Source organism: Mus musculus, chromosome 4 (genome assembly GCF_000001635.26).
Source record: "Mus musculus strain C57BL/6J chromosome 4, GRCm38.p6 C57BL/6J".
NCBI classification, from domain to species: domain Eukaryota; kingdom Metazoa; phylum Chordata; class Mammalia; order Rodentia; family Muridae; genus Mus; species Mus musculus.
In genome coordinates, this window is record NC_000070.6 from 27,268,335 (window position 1) to 27,290,932 (window position 22,598).

A 22,598-nucleotide genomic window follows, 5' to 3' on the forward strand; every position below is an offset into this window, starting at 1 on the left:
ATTTACTGAGCTTGCAGAGAGAATTTTGTTTCCGCAGCATCCACCTGGGGTTCATAATCACTTATAGCTCTATTTCCAGGGAATTCAAAAGTCTTCAGGCTTCCGTTGGAACTAGAACCACAGGTGGTATACATACATATTTTCAGGCAAACACTTGTAGACATAAATATAACGAAAGGTTTTATTTTCTATTTTTGTTGAATAATAAACTTTACATACAGTATATTTTGATCACAGTGTTCTCTCCTCCATATCTTCCCAGATACTCTCTACCTTCCTATTTCACCAAACCCATACCCTTTTATTCTCTATTTAAAAAAAAAAAACAAGCAAAGAAAAACAGCAACAACAAAAAAGAATCTTTTTAATAATGACATATTATGCCCTCTTGGAAAAAAGACAGTGGGTCTTTTTTTATTAGATATTTTCTTCATTTACATTTCAAATGCTATCCCCAAAGCCCCCTATACCCTCTCCCAGCCCTGCTCCCCAACCCACCTACTCCTGCTTCTTGGCTCTGGCATTCCCCTCTACAGGGGCATATGATCTTAGCATCTGACACCACAGGGTAATCTGAGGAGGGTCAAGTGTGAACTTGGTGATAAGTCACTCAGTAGACTTTTGTATGAGTCAATAAAGCTGGATTCATTGTAGCCAACACTCTGATTGACCTGCGAGAGGCTCTCTGTTCTCTTTGAACCCATAGATGCACGTGCGCGCACACACACACACACACACACACACACACTCACACGCACGCACACAATGAGTGTATGAAGCAAGGCAAGCTCCAACAACTTCACACATATGGATACATACATACATACATACATACAAACAAGTGGGCTCCATTTTACAAATGTGCTTGTTTATATGTATTTTTTCTCTTAGCCTTTTCATATCATCTAAGATAAAATTCTCTATGTAGGAAAAGGATTATGTCAGAGCCATAAGGTATATATTATCTAAAAACAGTCACCATAAAACATATCCTTTAAGAAACAGATTACAATTTTTACACAAAAGGGAATTTCAACAGGATAATTGATATGAATTCTTCTTTTGAAATTTACATATTTCCTATCGATCTTCCTCTATACAAGTTCAAGACAACCCCAAGCAATAATTCTTTTGTCATTGATTAGCAAACGTTAAGCAAGTGACTTTATCATGTCACAGATTTTCCTATGCTTAGCTAAGGACAATTTGTATTTACCAGGAAACAGATCATCTTCTATCGTATGTCTTATCTTTGAAGTCTTTTTTCAGCTAAATTGGATAATAATTTATCCTCTACTATTATACTCATAATAGAATTCTCTATTCTTTATTTATAACCCTGCCTTTTCATAGTACACCCTGAAACCTGTGGCTCTATCCTTAGATCACAAGATTCAGGAACTCAGACCTAACCTAGAATGAAATGTTTTATCTGATCATTACCTTGTCTCATGCTTGTTTTTCTCTTCCAAGTATAATTATGTGCGAGTAATTTATGAAAACTCACTGTACTCCTTTACTCACCTATGAAGCCATTACTATTTTACAAGGAGGGGCCACCTTCTACTCTTAGAACTTTTTATATGTTTCTGTTGAAACAACTTAAACAATCTCCTTATACTCCGTATCAACTACTCTAACTTCCTAGATTATTTCAATCAATTGGGAATTCTGTATAATTCATCTAAACAATATTTCTCATGAAATTTCATCTTCCTGGTGATCTGCAGGAAAATTGCCCAAGAGAGTAGTCTATGATCCATAAAGTAATCACACCAAGCTACAATAACACCCAGTCAGACCATACCAGATATATGACAAAAATGACAAGGCACATCAGCAACAAGAAGAAATAAGACAAAACAAGCCCCTGGGGCTGTGCCTTTTCAAGGTATACCCATCACATCTGTGCAGACTGGTGGGCTGTCTTCAGAAAGTTCACTTAGCCACTACAGCTCCTCCTTCATAGCATCTGCTAAACCTATATTACATACAAATTTATGCAGACAGACGCAGAGGCATAGAGGCGGCATAGAGGCAGAGAAACACACACACACACAGAGAGAGAGTGAGAGAGAGACAGAGACAGAGATAGAGACAGACAGAGACAGACAGAGACAGAGAGCATGAGAGCATGAGAAATCTAAAACTGAAAAAATATGAACGAAATACTAAGGGAAAATTCCTAAACAAAGCAATATGACAGAAAGGTCTAAAATATTTTGAGATGCCCTTGTGTTGGCCCTTCATTCATGGACATTAGGTCTGCCCTGAAGTGTTGTTTATACACCTAGTGAGATTCCAGTGGAGAATAAAATATTTTCTTCACAAGAGGGTACCAATTACTTGTACCTTACTGATTAGGGTTGTGAGCCTGTGTCCACTTCTCTTCACACTGCTATAACACCAACTAACTTGAATCTGTACAGACCCTTTTATACAATTACATTCTCCATGGGTTTATATGTGCATTTCTCCTGATGTATCTGGGAACATACATTTCCTTAGCCTCATCTACCCTCTTACAATTCTCCTGACTTCTTCTTTGCACAGGTGTGGAAAGCCGGTACGTGCTGCGAGCAATCGCATGTGTGCCGCCAGTAATCTCTGAGGAAGGCCGTGTGTGCTGCGAGCAATCGCCATTATAAGATGGCACGGGCCTCCGCTGTGCCTAACTAGTAAACAAGCCTTGCACGCAGGTGCAAGAGTGAATTCACTCCTAGTCACTCCCATTCTCGGGGTGTAATAGTGGGGTGATGGGCAAGCAATGAATCGGGAGCTGTCACGCCATATCAGGTGCTGAAACGTCACGCTGCGGGTTATAAAAGCAGCGCCATTTTCCCGGTTCGGGATCTTCCTGAGAAGCAAGCAATAAAGCTTTTGCCGCGGAAGATTCTGTTTGTTGCGTCTTTCTTGCCGGTCGAGCGGGACGCAATACACAGGACCCTGAGCATAGAGGGGAAAGTTTGTTAAGGACATGGTATTTAGAACTCAGTGCTCCAAAACCTCTCACTTTCTGCACATTATCCAATTGTAATTCTTTGTGTTCATTTCTATTGATTAGATGAAGAAGCATGTTAAATGTTGGCTAAGCAGAGTACTCGCTTATGGATATAGCAGAACACAATATGGAGTTGTTTAATGCTATGTTGCTTTAGCAGAACAATATTGTTTAATTTTCCCTTAGAACAATAGCCTACCCAGTCTTGGGTTCTTGACAATGCTAGCAGTGCAGACAGATAAGTCCTGGAGTTAGCCTTAAAATCCACCAGAAATTAATAATTTGCTCCTACATATTTGTGCCACTCTTATACCAGTATATCTTGAATGGATAACATTCTTGCATTTCTAAGGATTTTTCTCTTCGGTATCATGCAGAGTTCCCTCAGCTTCCATGAATTCTATTCAGTAGGGGTGAAATAGCTACTTCAGCACCGTTTTGATTTCTCCATGTTTAACGAGATATGTAAGTGCTTTCTGCAGTAATAGGGCATTTTGTTCAATTTGTGCAGAGCAGCCCATACCTTTGACAATATCCTGAGCTAAAGGGCGCTTATAGGGGTCCCTTTTGACTAATGACTCAACTAGATAAAACTCATTTCTAGCCTTAGAGGTTTCATTTTATGGCATAAGATGTCTAGACCCTATAGGAGGATCAACAATATGAACTAATCAGTACCCACCTCCAGAACTGTGTCTCTAGTTGCATATGTAGCAGAGGATGGCCTAGTTGGCCATCAATGGGAGGAGAGGCCTTTGGTCTTGTGAAGATCATATGGCCTAGTACAGGGGAATACCAGGGCCAGGATGCAGGAGAGGGTAGGTTAGGGATCAGGCAGGGGGGAGGTTATAGGGCACTTTTGGGATAGCATTTGAAATGTAAATGAAGAAAATACCTAATAAAAAAGATTTTAAAAAGTAACCAAATAAAAACGAACAAAGGTTTAAAAAAAAAAAAGGATGTCTAGTTGGGGTATTTTTCTCCACCTAATATTTTGTGACATCATATACATTTCTAATATATGTCTCTATATTTTCTAAATTTTGAAAAATAAAAGTAAGAAACTTTCTTCTGTATTAGGTTTCCATATTAGTCCTTAAATGCACCTTAGTTTTAGTTGTCCCATTCCATATGCTTCCCTTAACACATTCTTCTATCACTTGCCCACTTAATTCTCTCATTTTAACCGACTGCTCAACCTGCCAGGACTATATGTTCAATTTCCTCTTCCTTAGATCCTCCCCTCCTGCCTTGTTCCTTACTAGACACCAATGTTTAAGGTAATATGGACTGTACCATGCATTTTAAGGCTTGAAAGCTAGTATACACATATAAGAAAAAAATAATACTTGTCTTTTTGGTCTTGGTTACATCATTATAATAACATTTTCTAATTCCATTCATTATCAGCAAATTTAATAATCTAATTTTTTAATTAGTTAGTTAATATTCTCTTGTGTTAATGTTCCATATTTGCATTATCTGCTCATCTGTTGATGGATATAAAGGCTGTTTTTAATGTCTGGATATTAAGAATATAACACTAATAAACATACATGAGGAAATGTCACTCTGGTAAGAGTCTCTTGAATATAAACTCAAGGGCAATATAGATGTATATTATATAGATGTATCTATCTTGAGGTAGATACATTCTCAGCTTTCTGAAAATCTGACAGATTGATTTTTATATTTGCATATTTTATATTTTATATTTATTTGTATTTCCACCAGCAAGGAATATATGGTCACTTTTCTTAGAGTTTTGCGAGCACAAACAGATTTTTTTTTTTTTTTGAAGGAAGGGCAGGCCCATCCGTCCAAGAACCACATGTAGTAGGCTAGGTCCTCTTCTTTCAGTCACTAATTAAGATCTTATGGAGTCAGGGAGATTTTATGGAGACATTTTCTTAATTGAGTTTCTCTGACTTCCAACCATTTAGCTTGTATTGAGTTGACATAAAAACCTCCAACACACAGCGTAATAATGACCTTGTGAAAGGAATTCAGAATTTACCTTCATTTTTTTTTTTTATTTTGAAGAATACTTTGAGGAGTATAGGCATTGATCCTTTTTTGAAGGTATGGTACAATTCTGCATTGTATATATACAGTCAATCACAGTTAAATCAAGAGCAAGTAGTAAATATGAACAGAACTATTCTCCATGCTAATTATAGCAATAGTTAAAAATCTAACCTTTTTAAGAGTAATATCTGCATTTTTCTCTTATTCTCTTAAGATATATTATACATATTTAAAGTTGCCTTATATCCAAAGTATTTCAAAATACACTGTTGATGAACAAACAGATAGCCTCCTCCTCCATATGCTTGCTTTCAATTCGTTTTGAAAGAAGGAACACCTAGGGGAATATGTCTCCCTCCATTTTTAATATTCATGTTTGTACTGCCTTGATCTCAGGTAAATTTTCCCAAACTCTCACTTCAATACAAGCTCTGAAATGTCTGACCTGCAGACCAGTCAGAGGTTATGCCCAAATCTATTCAGTGATCACATACAATATTTAATTAACATTGTGCTCAATATGCTTCCAAACAGTCTAATGAGGGCAGCCCTTAGCATTGACCAGAACAATTTCATCCAAAATATCCGACACAGGTGAGTAAACAAATGAGAACTTTAATTTGATACAGCACTGTATCTCTCCATATATTTTAGTATTTAAATTTCTACCTGGTCCATGACAGCAGTTTGGGCACAATGAGGTCTATCTATGGTCGCAGAGTGCTGGACTATAAGATACTAGGCTCCAGCAATCATGTCACCTATGACCTGTGAATGAAAGCATACTTGTCTGTTATCCAGAGTCATGTGCACTTCATTTAATGTCATTAAATAATTTCATTAATGCCAATGATATATTTTTTACTGTTTCTTGTGTGACTGTGATAGGCAGCCTATTTTGGTTGAATGGGGCTTGCTCCGACAACCCAGTAGAGAACGCTACAAGGGACAGAAATGTGAACCACGTTCCCAGAACCAGGTGCCCGAAACCACAGAGTCCCCAACTCCATAATTCTGTGATGACCAGTCACACAGCCAATGTCTCAAGCTTCTGGCATTCTGGATAGACTCCACCCCCACAGTTACCTGACTATAGCCAGGTTTGTTCTTTCCCACAGTTACCTGATAGCCCAACCCACTATAAGAGGGTCTCCTTGGCCCCTCTTCGCTCTCTTTAAGCCCTCACCTTTCTTACTCTCTAGCCCTCCTTCTCTCTCTCCCTTCCCCCATCTCTCCATGTGGCCATGGCTGGCCTTTTTCTACCTTTTCTGTTTCCACTTGCCTTTCTACAATAAAGCTCTAAAACCATAGACTGTCTCTAATCATCAAGGCCTGCTGTTCTTGAATGATGGGATAGGCTTTCCCCTCATGAGCCAGGTCTAAGCTCCCATCAGAAGGCCTTTCTGTGCTATAGCCATGGACTGAACCAAGGACTCTAGCCTGTGTGGGAACATCAAAAGCCTTCTCCCCCTGCCCTCTCCTCCCTTCAGCCCAGCAGCTGGCTGACCTGCACCCAGGGCCTCCATTTTGTTCTCAATTTTTCTGTGGTATCCAGCATGGGATGCCCAAGGCTGAGAACCTGGTACATAGGACTGCCCCTTCTCTAAACACCCCCCCCCCCGCTCCCATTCCCCGATACTCCCCCACCCCACCCCCTGCCAAGCTGGGATTTTCTGGCTTCCCACAGTCAGACACCCATCTGGGGGCCCTTTGGAAAGCATGTGGCAGTCCTCCCACATCTGCCTGCCCAGAGCACAGGAACTCTGGTGGGATGTGGGTTCTCTCCCTCTTTCACCCACACCCAGGGACCTGCAGTTTCTAATCTTTTCATATGTTAAAATACGGTGTATTTGAAGAGTACATAAATGTTTTCAATATCTCTCTGACACTACAAATATTAATCAAAACACCTACATTCAGAATGGTATTTACAGCTGTCTGTGTTACATGATCTAATATTGTTAATTTATGAAACAATTTTAAAATATCTATACCTTATTTGTTAGTAACTGGATATAAGGGGAAAGCAGAGAGCAATTTTCTCTCTGTACCAGATAAACACCAGAGTTTCTGAGACATCCTGTCTCTTTAAATAGATAATATCCACCATACCTAAGTTAATGGTGCTTCCAACATTGCTTTCTATTGCTGGACGTAATAAGGTTAGAGTTATTATAAAAGTCCATTTTAAAAAGAAATCTAATTCTAGTTCTGAACACAGTAGCTAAGTCATCAGAAGAATGGCATTTGTCTACCCTGTAAAAATAAGTTAAGAATATAGGTATGTGGGGGAACAGTATGTCTGAAGGTACTAATTAGCAGAGTTTATGGAATGTGGTTAAAGATATTAAGAAAATCTAATAAATAACTGCAAATAAAACCAAATACACAGGTATTTCATTGTGTGTTCATGGTAATGACGACAACATGTTCCTATCAGTTCTTCCTTTCTAGTATTAGATTTTTACTCTCTACATTAGGTAATGGAACTTAATATGAAATGCCCTCATAGTTCCATTTTTATTCTCTATATCTTTTAAACACATACCCCCCACACACAAGCGTACAAAACCAAATAACCATAATTCAAATCAGCAGTAATAGAAAAATATCTAAAACTCATCAGAAAAAGATGAGTTGTTTGTGTTGTATTTTCAAAGCAAAAAAAAAAAAAAAACAAAAAACAATACAAATTAATATAAAATTAATTGACAGAAATAGGTATCTGTATAATCATTGTACTGGCTATTTTTATGTCAACTTGACACAGCCCGAGTTATCACGAAGAAAGGAGCTTCAGTTGAGGAAATGCCTCCATGAGATCCAACTGTAAGGCATTTTCTCAATTAGTGATCAAGGGGGAGAGGCCCCTTGTGGGTGGTACCATCTCTGGGCTGGTAGTCTTGGGTTCTATAAGAGAGCAGGCTGAGGAAGCCAGGGGATGGAAGCCAATAACGAACATCCCTCCATGGCCTCTTCATCAGCTCCTGCTTTCTGACCTGCTCAAGTTCCAGTCCTGACTTCCTTTAGTGATGAACAGCAGTATGGAAGTGTAAGCCGAATAAACCCTTTCTCCCCAACTTGCTTCTTGGTCATGATGTTTGTGCAGGAATAGAAACCCTGACTAAGACAAATTGGTACCAGCATAGTGGGATATTCCTGTGACAACCTGACTATGTTTTAGGGAGGACTGTGGAAGGACTTTGGAACTTTGGGCTTGAAGATCCATTCATTGTTAAGAGCTCTGTCAGATGTTGTGTAGGAGCTTAGAAGATAATGTTGAGAACAGTGCAGAAGATGGAGGTCTGGCTTGTGACATTTCAGAGGGAAAATTAAAGACTTTTCAGGGCCAGTGCTGTTTTGATTGTGAAGATTCTATAGTTCTGGTTAGCTGGGGCTGAAGAATCAGCTGTGATTAACACGATACCAGAACTACTAAAGCAAAACCTTTGCATTACTGGGACTATTGATGCTGGTTAGCTGAAGCTAAGAAATTAGTGGTGATTAAGAAGAGACCAGCATATTGAGGTGACATCTTCTGGGAAGTGTTTTCTGAAAGCACAAAGAGGCTGTGTTCCAGAGATAGCCCAAGTTGTACTTTGTGCTGTGGCTGGACTTGGTAATGTGTAAGAGTCACCAAGGGGGTATTGGTTCTGAAGGCATGATGGAGTCATGCAGAGCAGCTGAGGCTTGGCACTGTGAGAGGCCATGGAAGGCCATTGGTGAAGGTGTAGCCTCAGTTGCAATTGATGGCCCAGGACTGAAGGGGTCATTCAGTGTTTTGGAGATTCCAGTACCATGAGATGACCATGAAGGGCAGCAGCAGTGCAGTACAGGCATCTGGAGGCTAGAGGACATGGCATGTGGTGCAAAGGGCATGCCTGGAGAAGTGACCCAAGCCCTTGGAGGAGCCCAGAAGATCATGAGTTGGATCACAGACATTGGACATTTGGAGATTGGTTTTTGCTTTTGATTGTGACTGTGCCCTGATATGTTCCCCCTTGAAGGAAGAAACTATTTTAGTGGAGCCCACAGTTAAGAGACTTTTAATTGTAAAAAGACTTTGGATTTCAAAAGAGATGGATATTTTAAAGAGATTGAAATTTTAGGAATATGTAAAGACTGTGGGATGTTTAAAGTTGTTTAGATCTTGGGGATGAATAAGAATGTATAGGTTGAGGCTTACTAGTGATGTGTTTGTGTGACAAGGGGTCAATTGTACTGGCTAGTTTTGTGTCAACTTGACACAGCTGGAGTTATCACAGAGAAAGAAGCTTCAGTTGAGGAAATGCCTCCATGAGATCCAACTGTAAGGTATTTTCTCAATTAGTGATCAAGGGGGAAACCCTGACTAAGACAATCATCAATATAAATGATAGACATTGGAAATGTACATATTTTATGATTTTGCTACATCAAATCATAAAGCAAGTCAAATCTATAGAAGTGATAAAAGTGCTTTTATCTTCTCTAACATATGAGGTAGAAGATTGTAATATGTCAATAAATGACAAAAATTAATCAAAGAAAAAGTAAATTAAATTTTTACCACTATCTCTACTTACATTTAGGTATTTTTTATACTTTGTTAAAATTTAAGATGCAGCAAAGTATTAAATATCATTGAATACACTGGTTGAATAAATTTTCCTTTGAAATATTAATAGAAATTTGAATTAAAAATAATTTGTAATCTTTCTTACCCAAATTAATGTGATTTTCCTCCATCAAGCTAATATTTGTGCTATTTGGCTAAGGATCCCTCTGCTATCAACAGTTATACTTTTACAGAAGTCCATCCCTTCTTATACAAGCTAAGAATTTTCAATGGGTGCTTTACAAGTCATAGGATTTCATGTCCGACTTCCTCTCCTTGATGTAATCTGATATGGTTTAGATTTGTACATTTCTTGGGAATTCTGTCGCAATCACAGTGACATCACATGTGTATGTCCAGAAGACTCGTTTCGTCAGTAGTCTTCTACCTCTTCTGGTTCTTAGATTCCTTTCTTCCCCCACTTCCACAGTGAACAGATACCTTTTAGGGAAAGATGCAGATATATCAAAGATGGGGCTACATATTTTACCATCTCTTATTTTTAGTACTCTACCAGTTTAGTACTTATCCTCAGTTACTGCAAACACAAGCTTCTCTGATGAGTCATAAAAGAAGTCAAAATCTATGGGTATGTTGATGTGTCATGAGAAGACAGTTCAATATTATAACCATTTAGTGGAATAATAGCATGTTCTCTCTTAAGCTCTACAATATCTCTAGGCATGGGTTCTCAACCTGATAATAATGTCATATGTTGCTTTCATCTCATAGAGCAAATATTAAATCTAACCTGAGGTGGATAATTACTCCCTGACATAGTGCTCTATTTCTGAGAAGACACACCATGACAACAGGAACTCTTATGATGGAGAACATTTAATTGGTGCTTATTTACAGTTTCAGAGGTTTAGTTTATTATCATCATGGTGGGAAGCTAAGTAGCATGCAGACAAACATGGTCTTAGAGAAGGAACTGAGAGTTCGATATCCAGATCTTCAGTCAGCATGTAGAAAAAGAAACACTGGGTCTGGCTTGGGCACTTGAAAGGCTACCCCGTGTGATATACTACCCACAAAAAAGGGCCATACTACCTATGCCCTCCCCGGTAGTGCAATTCCTTCATGACCAAATATTAAAATATATGAGCTTATAGGAGGCATTCTTATTCAAGCAACCACGCTCCCACATTTATGTTATTTCAGCAATGGTTGGCATGTCTTCAAATGCTGGTTCACAATTAGGTGATATTGATGATTACTCTTCTCCTCGGGTAGTATGTTGTATCCGGAACAGAGGGGCTGCCTTTATATAAACCCTGAAGGCCATGTAGCTACAAAAGCACCTCCTGCAAGGAGGTCCTACTTGAGGACTGCTTAAGAGAGCAAGGATTGCTGATGCTGACAATGATAGCCAATTGGAAACTGCTGTTTAGAAGAGATGCTTTCTTGGGACCAATGGGGTGCAGTGGGAGGATTAATAGAGCTTGCAGCAGTGTCCAGAGAACTTACTTGGCATTTCTCACCTGCTCCTGGAGTCTGTGTTGTGTCTGTGCCACCTTGTGGGGCTGTGGGTATAAGGGAAGGGGGGGGGAGGGGGGTATGGAGAGAGCCTGCGTATGCCCAGAGTTCCAGTGCTCTGGGCAAGCAGACATGGAGGACTTTCAGATGCTTTCCACTCAGCCCGGGTGGGCTCTGGCTGTGTGAAGTCACTGACCCCACACTGTGGGTGGTGGTCAAGGGTTAGCCCCATAGTACCAGGTTCTAAGTCTCTGGCATCCCACTCTGGGTATTGTAGAGGAGCTGAGACCAGAATGAGGCCCTTGAGATATGGGAAGATGGCAGAGGGAGAGAGGTTCCCACAGAGGCAAGAGTCTTTAATTTGGTCCGTGGCTGGAGCACAGGAAGGCCTTCTGATGGGAGATTAGGCATGGCTCATTAAGAAAAGGTCTATCACATCAAGCACAGCAAGCCTTGATGAACAAAACAGTCTATGATTTTAGAGCTTTATTGTAGAAAGGGAGGGGGAAAGAAAAAAAATATATAGATATATATATAGAGAGAGACACTGGCCATGGCCAAGACGAGAGAAGGGGGAAAGGGAGAGACACAGAGAGAGAAGTAAAAGCTTAGAAAGTGTGTGTGTGTGTGTGTGTGTGTGTGTGAGAGAGAGAGAGAGAGAGAGAGAGAGAGAGAGGTGGGGCCAAGTAGCCCATCTTATAGTGGGTTATCTTGCTGTTGCTAGGTAACTGGGAGGACTCTAACCTGAAGGTCAGAAGCTTGGGACATTGTGTATGTGACTACTGGCCACATGCTTCTCTTGTGAGGGCTGTGGGGTGGTAACTTCAACAGGAGCCAGGGGTCCAGGAGACATGAGGGAACACCCTCTGTCCCATGTAGGTGAAAATTATCAAAACTGGGTCCTGCCGGGGTTCACAACATCAAGTCGACGGGAGACCAGACTGTCTGTGCATAGCGCATTGCCCCACACCACCTCACCTCTAATTCCCATGGGCAGGTAGGATAAGGCCACAAGTAATTCATAGTACAGGCAACAATGTATCTAGCAGCTTCTAGCATGATGAAAAATGGTTGTAATGATCCTTTAAAATTTAACTAAAGAATGAACTTTTAATAAATGGTAATACTTTAACAATTACCTAGAAGTATCAGAGACACCTTTTGATGGTGCTATATACAGACCATTAATCATATCCCAAGTGATTCAAATTAAGTAACTATTTTGATGGAATTTGGCATCAACAGGCCTACAGATTTGGAAAATAACTTGTAGTATTAAATCAGATGACAAATGATAGAGACCTCAGTTAAGATGACAGAATTTGTTATTTAATAACTTTAAGAGACACAGGTCTCAGTCAGAACTGGGAATATATACTGAAATATCCCCGCGATGAGTCAGGTAATTCCCTCCAGCAACCATTGTGATTGATCTTGTTTGTCATGAGGATAATACTGAACTGGGCAATCTGCAGCCACATGCCTAAGGGCTAGAGGTCAAAAAACTCATTTAGTATAAAGAGAAAACGTATTTTTTTAAAATTTTAGGTAATCTTAACTAATGTTGATGAAAGAAATAATGTGAGGTCCTTGGTTACTATATCCAACTTGGTCATTTCAACGTTTGGGGTTCAGATCATTAGGGCAAAGTTCTTATTACAAGTGTTTAAGAAAAAGTACTTTGAAGAAAGGCATTCCAAAAGGCAGGTAGTGTTTTCTGACATTAAGAATAAACAAATCAATAATTAAAGTAACCATCTTACAGAAAACCCGCCTTTAAAATAATATTTATATTAAAGAAAAGTAAATCAGAGTAGGAAACAAACTCATTTTACATCTTAAATTGTAGATCAAAATGCAACATCTTTTATATCTACTTTTATCAATACCAATCCATTAACTATATGATTTTCTTGCATTATATCTTTCTTTTATAATTGTTACTTTGTATCTACATTTCAAACATTATCCCTTTTTCATCCCCCCTAGGAGCCCCCTATGCTATCCCCCTCCCCCGCTTCATCTTTCTAATTACAGTAGAAAATAAAAAAGATTTGATTGGTCTTATACAGCATTTAGAAACTAAAGGATAACAGTTGACACAATTTCATCATGTAGATACAAATCAAGTAAATCAAATAAGCTTATTAATCTTTTTCATGAGGGTTAAGCTTGATTATCTGTTTGATTGGATTTGGAATCAACTAAGAAACACACCTGTGTGTGACTCTGTAAGAACATTTCCTAAAAAGATGAATGGTGAAGACCCATATTAAAGGTAAGAAGATTTTTTTTTTGTCAGCATTTCACTCATAAAATGGTCTTAAGGAAGCTACATTGCTAATTTTGCCTGCCTACATTTTGTCCTTGTTCATGAGTGTGTCTGTTGCAGCTGATAGGCTGGTAGTGTTACAAACTTTTTTATTTATTTATTTTTTAACTTTAGGATTGGTTTCTCTAACCTTCCAATGCCTGTAGTAGAATAACAGTATTCTATGAATCCATTCAGCATTCAGTGATAGAAAGAACTGCTTTTGTAATTCAGCTTTCTGGAATAAGTAAGTAACTACCAGGTTCTCATTCTTTCCACTACACAGATAGGCATTGCTGGGCTGTCCAGTCTCGATGACACTCTAACCAATTCCCATTATAATATATTATCCATTGTATTGGTATTCGTTATCTGGAGAACCCAAGTGAATAAACTTGTAAATTGTAATTGCAAGTATAATTTATTTTACATGAATGATCCAGGGGAAACCGTAAGTGAGGATGGACCTCATGTTCTCATGTTTTATATTTAAATCATAGTTGGATGATTGTATAACCACCTTGCACCTGCTGAATAATATGTTTTGTAATTTTGTCCCATCAAGTTTATTTTTTTAATTTATTCATTTTAACTGCTTCAGCAGCCATAAAATTATATGAATTAGAAGACTACCAAGTAATTTATTGATATATCCATATATTGTGTAATGCTGTATAAAACTAAACGTAATTTTATATCAAATATTTCCAAGTTTGCCAAGAAAACATAGCAAATTATTTTTCTTCTGTGTTTTGAAAATTTCCATACTTTATTTTTAATTTTCCAGACTTTATAGTTTTATTTTCTCTTATTTTTTATTTCCTTTTTTAAAATTTTATTTACTTATTTGTTTACTTCACAACCCAGTATCAGCTCTTCTTTCTTCCTAGTAACCCTGATGCGAGTTTTCAATCCAGTTCCATGTTCCTCTTCTCAAAAGAGAAGTGGAAGCTCCCCTCTGGTGTCACTCACCTCATTAACAACACTCCTTCCCTGCATATCAAGTAACTGCAGGACCAGGTGCATCTTCTCCCACTGAATCCTGCAAAGGCCTAGAGATGCAGAGGTAGGCAGACAATAGGCTCAGGGACCGCTTCTGCTCCAGTTGTTAGACTGTATGAAGACCAGTCTGCTACTGGAGGTAGCTCATGTGCAGCAAGCCTAGATCCAGCCAACCCTTTTTTAGATTGACGATTCAGTCTTGGGGAGGTCCCAAGAGTGTTACAGAAGGCTAATATTAACAATATAGAAAGTATCTATTCTTCTCACATGTAATACCCTTTAACCACAGCTTCCTCTCCCTTCATTCCTCTATCCACTCCCACCTCCCCACTTCCTCAGATCCACTCTTCTGTTGCCCTTCAGAATAAAGCTGGCCTCCCCTGGCTATCACCTCTCATATTATACCAGACAACACTTCAGTCTTATGATCTGAAGTTCTCTTTCTTTAATGTAGATATAGTTAAATCATTTTCTCCATAGCCTCACCCATTCTCTTCTCCTCCCAAGACCATGGTGTCTTCTTTTTCGACTATTGTTTAAGATTTATTCATATGAGAGAATAAACAGAAATACAGCATGCTGTGTCCATTCGATATTTCATACCCATACAAATTTCTTTTCCTGTCTATCTATCTATCTATCTATCTATCTATCTATCTATCTATCTATCATCTATCTATCTACCTATCTATCTATCTGTCATCTATCTATCTATCTATCTATCTATCTATCTATCTATCTATCTACCTACCTACCTCTTCACTATACCTCCAATTTCAATGCCCTCTCTCCTCTCCTCCCAGTCCTGCCCTCACAGCCTGTTGTCTCCATGCCCTCTCCCCCTATCCTCAAAGAAGGGAAGCAAGCCTACATGGGTACCAACCTGCCTTAGCACATTCTCAGCAGGATTAAGCAGTTCCTCTCCCACAGTGGAAAGACAACGAAGCTCACTCAGGGAAAAGAGATCCAAAGCCATGCAACAGAGTCAGAGACAGTCCTGACTCCAATGGTTAAGAGATCAACATGAATACCAAGATATATATATATATATATATATATATATATATATATATATATATAGATATAGATATAGATATAGATATAGATATAGATATAGATATATTACATATGTGTAGGAGGTCCATACCATGCATGTGCTTTTGTTGGTGATTCAGTTTCTGTGAGTCCCTATGGGTCACTGTTAGTTGATTCTGTAGGTCTTCTTGTGGTGTCCCTCATTCCTTTCCTCAACTCTTCTACAAGACTTTAGCACCTTAAACAAATGTTTGACTGGGGGTTTTTGCACCTGTTTCCAGAAGCTGCTGGATGAAACCTCCCAGAAAACAGTTATGCTAGGCTCCTGTCCTGCAACAGTGTCAGGGTTAACTTTCTCCCATAAGATATGTCTCAGGTTGAGCCAGTCATTGATTGCCAATTTCTTCAGTATCTCCTACAACTTTATCTCTGCACATCTTGTAGAAAGAACAAAATTTGGGCAAAGGTATTCTGGGTGAGTTGGTATCCCTTCTTCCAATAGCAGTACCATTTGGCTAAAGGAGGAGGCCACTTCAGGCTCCATATCTTATGCTGCTAGTAATGTAAGCTAGGGTCACCTCCATAGATTCCTGGAGCCTATATCATCCTGAGTGAGGTAACTGAGACCCAGAAAGATAGACATGGTATGCACTCACTTATAAGTGGATTAGAGACATAATGTATATGCTCTAATAAATAGACCTAAAAAGCTAAAAAGAAAAAGAGGATACAAGGGAGGATTTGTGAATCTCACTCAGGTGTGGAGGGGAACAGGGTTGGGGATCAGATGAGGGTAGGAAGAGAGAGGGATGGTAGAGAGAATCGAAGTCAATGTGTAGAAGAGCTTGCCTGGAATAAATCAGAGAACTGGGTCTAAGGAGGTTCATATATATTTCTAAGAAAAACAAGTTGTCATTTGATGACCAAAAAAGGGAATTTATCTCTGACAAGTATAATTTTCCTTTTCTTGATAGCTTGTTTGTAGGTCTCCATATTTGAAGGGACACTATGGTATTTCTCTATCTATTTTGGAGTGTCAGCTAGTGTTGGAATTGTTCAGATCATGCTTAGACAGCCATATCAACGATACTTTCTGGGAGAACCTTTTCTGTAATATCATAAAAGACTCAATCATACCGAAGTCTTCCTAGTCCTGTGGTTCTTCTAAAGTTTCCATCACCATTTTTATATATGTCATATGAGCATTAGGGAAAAAAAGAAGAACTACTATAGATATATAAATTGGTGATAGGCACCACAGTGTCTGGTTTGTTGTTGCTTTGTTTGATTTTCTGTAATAGTCTCCTGCTCTATGAAAAAACATGTTTCATCAGAAGTGAGGTCTTTAACTTTCTGTGTATTTAAGAATGAGTAATGAGATTGCAGTTAGGAATCATTCTGGTATAGGAAATTGGCATTTAGTAGGTTCTCCTCTTAAAGCCACAATCTCACATATCTATACCTCCAGAAAAGATACCCTACCTTTTAATTGTTCCATTACTACAATTAGCAGCTTCTGGTTATCAAAAAGTATAAGTGTCACTTTGTACATTTAGGAATATTTTTCATGTTAGAAATTGTATTGGTTAATAGATAGCTATCTGTGTAGGGACAATGATTAATTTCCTCCATCAGCAGCTTGCACATCAACTTCTAGTATTAGGAACACTGATCACTAGGAAGAAGACTTTGAGCCAGTTCAAATTTCAATTTCCTGAGCTTATAAGTCTTTTCAAACTGTGAGTACCAATGATTTGTCTTTCCCCATTCATGTCCACGTAACCTCAGGAAACAACATTCTAGACTCTTAACTGTAAGAACAACTTTATTTTTATTTTATGTAAGAGTGCAACCAAAAAGTTACTTTTCTTTATCTAGTTTACTTCAGTTCATACAATAGTCTCTGTTCTATCTTTGTAAGTTTAAATGACAGAATTTCATACTTAGGAGGAATTGGCACTTGATAGTTGCTGAGCCAATAGTGTTGGTTTTCTTTAATAGGTTGAGATGTGATATATTGTAGTACTTCATGGTTGGCTCAGGATAAAAGATTATTTTAGAATACAAACATGACTCTATATACTTAAATAGAGAGATGGAAATAAAAGAGAACATGTAATTTTGGTAGGGAAGCAGATGTTGTCATATTTGGAGGAATGTACATGTGAAGAAAATATATTGTATTTAACTCTCAAATAATTGTCTATAACTATTACAGTTCATTTAGGATTGAGTATTCTGAAGCCTTATTCTCTATACATTGACTTGTTGTGAGACACTTGAGTAATTGCCATCAACATCCAAAAGCTTCTATGATTAAAGTACTGAAAGACACACTCATCTATGGTGATGGATATAAGTCATTTACTGCTCCCTGTATTTCCTCCTATCCCCCAACTCATCTAATCAACTCTGTCCCATAATTTTATATATGGTCATTATAGAACCATTTTATATAATCCATTAATTTAAATATCATCTTCTTTCTTATATTCCCTTACTAACTCCTTAATAATTTGGGGTATTACAAATGAAACACAAACACTTAAAAGTTGGAACTGTAATATTCACATGACTTTTTTAACTCACAATTAATTTCTTAAGCTGTATTTATTTACCTATGAACAATTTTATTTTACTTGACAGCTGAATAATATTCATACACACATACACTCATATATATGCATATACATGTCTCTATATATACATATGTGTATTTGTGTGTAATATTTTCATTAACCATTCATCAGTTGATATATAGTTATTCTCTTTCAATTTCCTGGTTATTGTTCTGAAGAGGCAATGAACAGGGATGAACAACTGTCTCTGTGGTGAGAAGATGAATCCTTTTTGTATATGCTCAAGAGTAATAAAGTTGGGTTACATAATATATGTATTTACAGATTTTTGAGGAGACTATACATTGACTTGCTGAATGTTTACATTAGTTTGCTCTTTTACCAAGAGGGGATATTTGTTACCCTTTTCTAAAAAAATCCTTCACATTCCTTGTTTTGTTTTATTTTGGTTTTGATTTTGGACATTCTGCCTGGGGTAAGATAAAAACCTTAAAGTTGATTTAATTTGCTTTTTACTGAGGCTAAATCCATTGAAGACTTTTAAAACTGCTTCTCATTTATGTATGCTTCAATTAGGAACTTTCTTTTTGGTCCATATCCCAATTTTTATGATTAGATTATTTGTTTTCTTGAACACTCTCAATGTTAGCACTCCATCAGATATGTGCCTGGCAAAGATCTTCCTTTCTTCAAATAGATGATGGAAGATTTGCTATATATATACATTTTAGTTTCATGAGGTCTCTTTTAATTATTGAGTTTAATTCCCTCACTACTGGATTCCTGTAAAAAATATTTCCCCCTTTTATTTCCTATGATATCAAGTCATTTTCTCCTTTTTACTTTCCTGGTACCAGGTATTATCTAGAAGTTCTTCATGTATTTAATTTTTGGTGGGGGGTTCATTTGTTTGTTTGATTTTGTCTTGTTTGTTTATTTGTTTGTTTGGTTTTTAGACAGGGTTTCTCTGTATAGCCTTAGCTGTCCTGGAAATCACTCTGTAAACCAGGCTGGCCTCAAACTCAGAAATCTGCCTGCCTTTGCCTCCCAAGTGCTGGGATTAAAGATGTGTGCCATCACTGCCCAACTGATTTTTGTCTGTTTTAAAATGAGAGCCAAAAATCCAGTTCTGCTTTGTGCTTATGACTTTCCTAGAAATGAGTTATTAGCCTTATAATAGTTCTAAATGAGTGCTTACATTTTATGAGAGAGACTTAAATACATTCAGAAAATGGTTAATTATTCCCTTGATATTCATCTCATTACTATACCAGTTGGTGTGTCTTTCCTATCTAGTCATTTTTATAATTCCAAGAGTTGATTTGGGCATGAATAATGATTACACTTCCAGTAACTTGTGAGAAAAGGACCACATCTTCAACAAATGATGCTACAATCTAAATAACTGCATATAAAAGGATGCAAACTTATCACCCTGAAAAAAAAATCTGCAGGAATCTCCCAGAAGTCAATGGGGGTGATCATAGCTGAGAAACCTAACAGTGATGATGTAGAACCTTAAGAGACCACCTTCTGTAGTCAGGGAAGAGCGCCAGTGTAGGGATAAGGACACCAACAAACCCTCACAACTTTTCAAACCAAAATTTGTCCTGTCTAAAAGAAATGCAGGGACAGAGATGCAGCAGAGACTGAAGGAATGGCCAGCTAATAACCATCCTAACTTGTGAACCATCCCATGGGCAAGCACAATCTCTGATATTATTAATGATGTCATGTTATGCTTGCACACAGAAATATAGCATATCAGTCAATTGAAAGGCTTTGTCTAGCAGCTGATTGAAACAGACTCAGATACCCACTGCCAAACACTGAACTGAGGTTGGGAACTCTTATGGAAATGTGGGAAAGACTGAAGGCCTGCAGAGAATGGGAACCCTACAGGAAGACCAACAATATTGTCAGCTCCTTAACTCTGGCGGCTCGCAGAAACTGAACCATTAACCAAAGAACACACATGGTTTGGAATGAGGCCCCTTGCACATATGCAGCAGATGTGCAGCTTAATCTCCATGTGAGCCTCCAACTATTGTAGCAGAGGCTCTCTCTAAAGCTGTAGCCTAACTGTGGTTCCCCTACAAGGCTGCCGTTTCTGGCCTCGGTGGGAGAGGACACAGCTAATATGGCAGTGATTTGATGTGCCTGGGTGAGGAGATAGTCAGGGGGTCCCATGCTCACAGAGAAGAAAGGTATCAATAAGGGGGTACTGGGAGAGAGGATGGAGGCAAGAGTCAGTGAAGGAGTGAGCACCTGGAGGGAGGGCAGGGCTTAAAAGGTAGATTAATTAGTTTATTAATTAATTAATAAAAATTTAAAAATCTGAACTATAAATGTATCAAAGACCTCAACAACAGAAGTAGCAGCAACAACCACAATCAGCACAATAATGATGACAGTCATATATGCTGAACCTGATAAAATAGAGGACTGTCCTTGAGCTCATTATTTGGCATAGGAGCAGATATCAGGAACTTAACACTGACAATGCAGGCACCAATTTCAACAATTAATAAATGAACACACATGAAACTGAAAACTTCCATAAGGCAAAAACAAACAAACAAACACAAAACAAACAAAAACAAAAACCAAACCAAAACAAAACAAAACAAAAGAACCAATAACAACAAAAAAACACCATTCAAAAAATTGCAGTCTACAGAATGGGGGAAGGTTGTAACAGACTCGACAACTGATAGAGAGGCCTTATATAACCCAAATTTAGGGAACTCAAAACTACATATCAAAAAATTTAAATAATCAAATTAAAAATGAGGTACATATCTAAACAGGGAGTCCTAAATAGAGGACACTCAAATGGCTAAGAAACACTCAAAGAAATGTTCAACATCAGGGAAATAAAACTCAAAGCTACTTTGACATTCTATCTTAAAACTATCAGAATGACTAAGATAAATAACGCAAGTGATAACTCATGGTCCCGAAATGTGCAAGTAAAATGGTAGAATGGGGAAAAATCATCCTGAGAGTTAATCCAGACCCAGAAATATAAAAATATGGTATATATTTACTTATATATAGATATTAACCATTAAATAAATGATAACCAACATACAATCCATAGAGAGAAGTTATATATAAAGGAAAGAACTACTGGGTGGGAAGACATGAGCCTCTTGTTAAGGGAAATAGAATAGATGTTATGTGTGGATTTTAGACATGAAGAGGACAGAAATAGAAAGATTGAGTTGGGATGAGGTGAGAAAATATCTTTGAGAGAGAATGCAAAACAACAGGGCTCAAACTGAGGGACACCTGAAAAATGATATGGTATCTAGTACATAAATCTTTTTTTATATTTTTTCCTCAAAAATTAAACTTTAATGGTTCAGGTAGAAAAACAAAATTTTTCATATAATTTAATTAAAATTTGTGGTATTACAAATATATATTCTTTTGTCATTTCTGTTGTTAAGTATTATAGAGTTCTATTTTTTCAATCTCTTATTAGATATTTTCTTCATTTATATTTTAAATGCTATCCCGAAAGTCCCCTATACACTACCCCCTCCCTGCTCCCCTATCTAGCCACTCCCAGTTCTTGGCCCTGGCATACCCCTGTACTGGGGCATATAAAGTTTGCAAGACCAAGGGGCTTCTCTTCCCAATGATGGCCAACTAGGTCATCTTCTACTACATATGCAGCTACAGACACAAGCTCTGGGGGTACTGGTTAGTTCATTTTGTTGTTCTACCTATAGGGTTGCAGGTCCCTTCAGCTCCTTGGGGACTTTCTCTAGCTCCTCCATTGGGGGCCCTGTGATCCATCCAATAGCTGACTGTGAGCATCCACTTCTGTGTTTGCCAGGCACTGGCAAAGCCTCACAGGAGAGTTATATCAGGGTCTTTTCAGCACAATCTTGCTGGCATGTGCAATAGTGTCTGTGTTTGGTGGCTGAATATGGGATGTATCACAGGGTGGTGTAGTAGCTGGATGGTCGGATCCAGCAATACCTCTCCTGGGCATATATCCAGAAGATGCCCCAACTGGTAAGAAGGACACATGCTCCACTATGTTCATAGCAGCCTTATTTATAATAGCCAGAAGCTGGAAGGAACCCAGATGCCCCTCAACAGAGGAATGGATACAGAAGATGTGGTACATCTACACAATGGAGTACTACTCAGCTATTAAAAAGAATGAATTTATGAAATTCCTGGCCAAATGGATGGACCTGGAGGGCATCATCCTGAGTGAGGTAACACATTCACAAAGGAACTCACACAATATGTACTCACTGATAAGTGGATATTAGCCCAAAACCTAAGATACCCAAGATATAAGATACAATTTCCTAAACACATGAAACTCAAGAAAAATGAAGACTGAAGTGTGAACACTATGCCCCTCCTTAGAAGTGGGAGCAAAACACCCTTGGAAGGAGTTACAGAGACAAAGTTTGGAGTTGAGATAAAAGGATGGACCATGTAGACACTACCATATCCGGGGATCCATCCCATAATCAGCTTCCAAATGCTGACACCATTGCATACACTAGCAAGATTATGCTGAAAGGACCCTGATAT